We start from the raw sequence: 6,000 nt of genomic DNA, 5'->3' as shown, positions 1-6,000 counted from the left end.
AAGTCTGTGGGGAACTTCATTGCCAGATAGTAGGTGGAGACCACTGCCCGCAGAATATGCGTAATTGGCTGCCCTATTTTGGCATTGTATGGGGAGGGGGTCGCGACCACTAGGAAATCGTGGCTGAGTCTGACCGCGCAAGGCCATGTGCCGACTTCCACAGGTACTGTTATCTTCCCGAGGGGCCTGACTTCCTCTCCACTGAAGCCCACCAGAGGAGTATTTGCGGGCTTCAATTCACTTCTCTGCAACTGTAGCTAGTCAAACGCTGATTTGAAGAGGATGTCCGTCGAACTACCTGAGTCCACAAGTACGTGCCGGGCTTCGAATTCGCTGATCCTTAGTTTTATGACGAGCGCGTCATCGTGGGGATAGTGGACACCTCGCGCGTCGTCCTCCATAAAAAAGATCGGTTCTTCCATCTTCGACCTCTTTGGAGGGTTCTGTTCTTCTCGGGCTGCCTCGCGAACTAACGTCCGAGCTGCTGCCGAAGTGCACCCTGCTACTACCAAACCTCCCACTATCACATGGATGGTTCCCCGAACTGGTCTCTCTTCTGGAGGAGGTCGCTGCAACGCTTTGGCCGGTCTACTGCTAGACTTAGGGGCATCCTTTTTGTGCTCCCCTTGCCGATTTGCCTTATTATTATCATTATATTGTACAAAATTTCTCAAGTATCCGCGATGGATGAGTCCCTCTATCTCGTCCCGGAAATTATTACACTATTCGGTACACTGACCATGATCTCTATGAAAACTACAATATAGATTTTTGTTTCTCTTGTTTGGATTACTCTTTAGGCGATGTGGCCATTTTACATATGGGGCGTCCTTGATCGTCATAAAGATCTCGGTCCGCCTTGTGTTTAACGGCGTGTAATCCATCCGAACTGCTAAGGGAGCTCGGGATGGCTGGCTTGGCTTTGCCTCCCGGGCCTGGTTTCTTCTATCGCCTGGGTTAGAGGGCTCACCTTCTCTTTTTCTTTTCTCGACCCCGCCTTCGGTTTTTTGGTTGATTTCTTTCTCCATTCTCATGAACTTGTCCGCGAGCTTGAGAAAATTGGTCACGGTTGTGGGCTGGCTGGCCACCATGTGCCATTTGAACTCCTTGTGCATTACCCCTCTCTTGGCCACCGCGAGCTGTACGTCAGGGTCTAATCGCGGTATCTGCAGGCATGCTTCATTGAACTGTTTGATGTAGCCCCGGATGGATTCTCCTTCCCTCTAGACTACTTCGAAGATGCTTTCCTCGGTCATGGGGCATCGCTTGCTGGTAATGAAGTGTGTGGTGAAGACCTGCACGAACCGGGTCCAACTTCTTATTGACCCGGGGGCTAGGTTCCTGTACCAGGTGCGGGCCACCCCTCTGAAGGTGGTGGTGAAGGTCATGCACATGCATGACTCACTGGCCCTAGCGAGGTGCATTTGTGACTGGAAAGCGTCGACGTGGTCGTTGGGGTCAAAGGACCCATCATACTTGTCCAAAGATGGAAGCTTGAAATCTCTGGGCATGGGGACTGCCAGGAGTTCTGCAGCGAGGGGGGAAGGAACCGAGAGAATTGGGGCAGTTTTTACCTCGTCCAAGCTCATCTCTTCCTTGCCTCTGAGCTCGGGTAGGACACGGGTAGCAGTTCGGCGACTTCGTCGGCACCTTCGTTGAGCGGGCCTAGTGTTGGCGCTACTGGCCTCCATGTTGCCGAGCTCGATGGGCCCGAAATGTTGGTCCGCTGCTAGGGCACTGAACTGGTTCTCCATGAGTGGGAACTCAAGCTTGGAGTGCCGAGGTGCATACTTTGTGGGCGAGGAGCCCGATCCACCTACGAGCTGCGAGGCGGGGGTAATTTTTCTTTGCTTTCGGCCTGGGGATGAGGCCTGGCTATTAGGGGGTTCTAGAGTTGGGAAGCTTCTCCTCGGTGAGGGAGTCCACCTTGAGGGGAGGCTTTAACTGGCCTCGGAACAGGACGTCGAGGTGGAAGCAGTGACTGGTTTAGGGGTAGCTGAGGGAACTACTGCTGATAATGGTGTTGGGAGAGGCGGTGTAGTTACCTGGTGCTGCTGGAGTTGATGCTGCTGGAATTGTTGCATTTGGGTTTGCATTGCCCGCATGCATTGCATTAGGTCGTCCAGCTGGTTCTGGCGAGTTGCCAGTGGGACAGCAGTTGGTTCAGCGAAGGTTGCTTCGATGGGGAGTGGAAGAGGGACCTTCAAGGCAGGAAGGTTCAGGGGCGCCACTGCTTGTGGCACATTCAGGTTGGGGATCCCATCCACTGAAAGAGGGATGGTGAACTACCCGATGCACACCACGGGAACTTGGAGTTGTTCCCCGGTGGTGTTTGTTTCTATGCCACGTCCAGCATTGTTGGAGGAAGCCATGGGTGTTGGAGTTTTTTTGGAAGAAGAGTATGTAAGAGTAGGTAAGAGAGATTTAGAGGGAGGCTTTTAGAAGTATTCCCACAGACGACGCCAATTGATGGTGCACAATCCGGCCGGTCCTAGCTGTCAACGATCTTGTCTCTGACTGGAGCAACGGGTAGCCTGAAACAGAGAAGATGAGGGAACTCCGGGGTGAACCCGGTGAGATAACTCTGAAGCTCAAGTTAGTATTCTCTCAAAGGCAAGATAAAGATCAGATAACGCAAAGTTCACATACCTTGTTGTTGAGGGTAGGAGGCCTTTTATAACCACTTCGCACACTCACTCCGAGGCCTCTGTCAGGTCAGGTATGATTACTTCTATGTTTCTGCCGTTCGGGTGTCATCCTTTCTGTTGGGACAGAACCGCCACTGCTCCTTGTCGGAGCCGTCTCTGTAACTGGAGATGGCGGTGTCAGGTGGCCGTTTGAAGTGAGGATGTCAAGCGTCAGATCCCAAGTCAGTCAGGTGTGCCGCCCCTGGGTACGAACTTCCTCGGTATTAGGCATAGTACAGTTTGTTTTAGTTTGGCGTCCTGGAGGCGAAGTGCTGGAGTGGTGAGCGAGGTGAAGTCTTGAGTTCGGAGGTATGTCCCGAACTGCCATAGGGCAAGTCAGTTCGGTGAGGTGTGTCCCGAACTGCTATAAGGCAGGCCAGTTCGGTGAGGTGTGTCCCAAACTGCTATAAGGCAGGCCAGTTCGGTGAGGTGTGTCCCGAACTGCTATAAGGCATGCCAATTCGGGTTTGGCTCGGGGCCTAAGGGAGAGTTCGGGTTCCCAGTAGTGAGTTCAGACTGCTGGTTCCTTCACGCCTTAGGCGCGCTGTTGTGTCGAGCTGTTGCCTTTGCGACGTGTTGCGTAATTACAAGGTCGGGCCAAATCTTCCTTCATCAAGGAGACATTATTAAAAGAGTTAATGAGAGAGAGAGAGAGAGAGAGAGTTAATAATTTGTTAATGAGCAATGTTAAAAGTCTCAAAGGTGATCGGTCACTTGAGTTATTTTGCTCAATTTTAAAATTTGAAAGTAAAAAAAAAAACAAAAAAAAAAAAGATAAATGTTTTTGAGAAGAAACTAGAAAGAAGGTAAGTAACTTGGAGAATAAACCACAAAGAAGGAAAGTGCCAGCTTGGCACATTCCGCTTTAATATATAGATATAGATAGGAGATGATTTGGTTTCTTCACTTCCCATACTCCACCTAATGGCCTTATTTTTCCATCTAAAATCCATGGTGGGAAGGACTCTCAACTGGTGCTAACCCTCTTTCTTGTTGTATAAAAAAAGATAGAAGCCATATTAGAGAAAAGACCCTACCCAAATGGCATTCTCATCTCAAAATGAAAGCATTACAAAAATCATAAAAAGAAAAAAAAAAGAAAAAGATTCTTTGGAGTGATGTTAAGCGAGGCCTAACTATTTGAACTAAAAAACCATTATTTAGAAAATCGGACCAAAAATTTTAAACCATTATTTAAATTTGAAACTAAAAGAATGCTCAAAATTGTTTACACAGCCAATCCAACTAGAAAACCGATGAATTGGTCTCGGTTTTGGAAAACTGATCGATTTTTAACATAAATGCAAACTTCCGAAGGTCATAACTTAGTGCTTGAATGTCTAATTAGGGTAAACTTTTTATTAATTTTAGGTAAACTTTGCGATCTATATGTTCCAAGGTGTTGATCAAAAAAACGCTTTTTTGGCCCCAAATCTTTATTCTTAATGTAAAAAAAAAAAGATTGAAATTAAAATTAATATTATGCTATAGTAGAATATAATTATATATTTTGAATATGTGTATAATTAATATTATTATGTAACATCTATATATGATGTATATATATAGCGACCTCAATTAAACTTCTAACCTGTGAAACTCTCTCTTTTCCTATCGATTCCCAACCCGATTCTTTGAACATTGAGAAAAACATGAATAAGAATTAATGAAATAAAGAACTCCGATGCATGGCTAGATTTAGAGGAGACAATAGTGTAATGTTGGGGAATTAGAAATGGAATTTTGTATAAATTAATAAAATTTTGTGTAAGAAGAGTTAGAATTGAAACACAAAAATGTTTTTTTTTTTTTTTTTTTTTTTTTTTTTTTATGAATAGTTGAAACACAATATTGTTGACAATATGAGAATAAGCAAATTCACTCTTTGAGATTTATGTAAAAAAACCTATTACAACAAATGAAAGGTTGATGTCATTTCAATTGTATAGGCATTATCCAACAACGAAAAAACTAACATTTAACATTGGAAGGGATTGATGAATGATAAGCACTTACCAATTACTAGTGACATGTGACATGTCATAAGGTGACAAAATTAAGTCAGAGATGAAGGGCTAAAAGTAGAATAGCATTTGGATCGACATTCTCCTCCTTTTCTATTCTATACAAAAAAAAAAAATCCATCCTAGAAATTGATTCTTAGAAGTGGAAAAAAAAAAAAAAAAAAACTAGATTTTAAGAATAGGATTCTAAAGCTTAATCAATTCTCGCTATGCCTTTTAATTATAACGAACAGATATGCCCCATTCACATATGAAACTAAGGGCAATTCGAAATTTCTCATGAAATTATAACAAAATGCCCTGATATCTTATCTCTTCTATTACGTTCTCACCTTCATTTTTGAAGCTTTGTATCATGGAGTTTACTACATAGTTTGTGTAAAAAACAACCCAAATCAATATTGTGATGAATCTCAGTTAAGATTATTACCATTTCAATTGTTTTTATTGTCTTTGTAGTTTTGTTCCCATGTCAGAATCTCTCCTTCCTTGAGATTAATCGAAGGGCAAATTTCTTAAACTATCCTTATGGTTTATCTAATTGACTAACTCTACATTCATTGTTTACATATTGTCTTAAAGTATCTCTACTGTTTTTTATAATTGATATCATTGTTAAGTACTAATAGAAAATAATAAAATACCAAATTTACCCTCTACTATTTTTCAAATTTTCAAAATAAAATCCTTCTAATGAAAATTTTGAGGAAGTTGAGAAAATGACACAAGCGCATGCCTTAAATGGCAACCTCAGTCTACAACTTTGCAACTAGGACGAGAACCGGGGAAACATTGAGATTTACTCTTGGATACAAGAAACCAAAGATGAATATGAAACAAAAAGCAATTCTTTTCCCTTCTCCATAATCTTTCTCAGAAAATCAAAACAAGCAACAAGGTGAAAAAGATCTATTTCCAAACCCTGGTTCAAGGCAGTAAACCGTCTGCAACTTCCTCATCAATTCAAGATACTTCACGAACACTCAAGAAATAATAACGAGGTAATTCTCTTCTATTAGAGGGTAAATCACCCAAACCGCCTGGTCATTTAAACCTGGAATCCATTTGTTAATGCCATCACTACTAAGGATTTTTGGTATTCCACCAGAGAACCCAGTGGAAATTACTACATAAAAACAAAGGGAGAAAGGAAATAATATAATAACTATGGAAAGAGAGATGAAATCACAAACATATATGGTTTAGACTTCAGAAGCTTTTGAAATTTCATAGAAAATAATAAGTTCACCATAGTGTCAGATCCTGGGAGCTTTTAAGTCCTCGAACTG

Source organism: Nelumbo lutea, chromosome 8 (assembly GCF_056320005.1).
Source record: "Nelumbo lutea isolate HS-2025 chromosome 8, American lotus-T2T, whole genome shotgun sequence".
NCBI lineage: Eukaryota > Viridiplantae > Streptophyta > Magnoliopsida > Proteales > Nelumbonaceae > Nelumbo > Nelumbo lutea.
The sequence above is the reverse complement of the archived record's forward strand: the minus strand, read 5'-3'. Positions refer to the sequence as shown.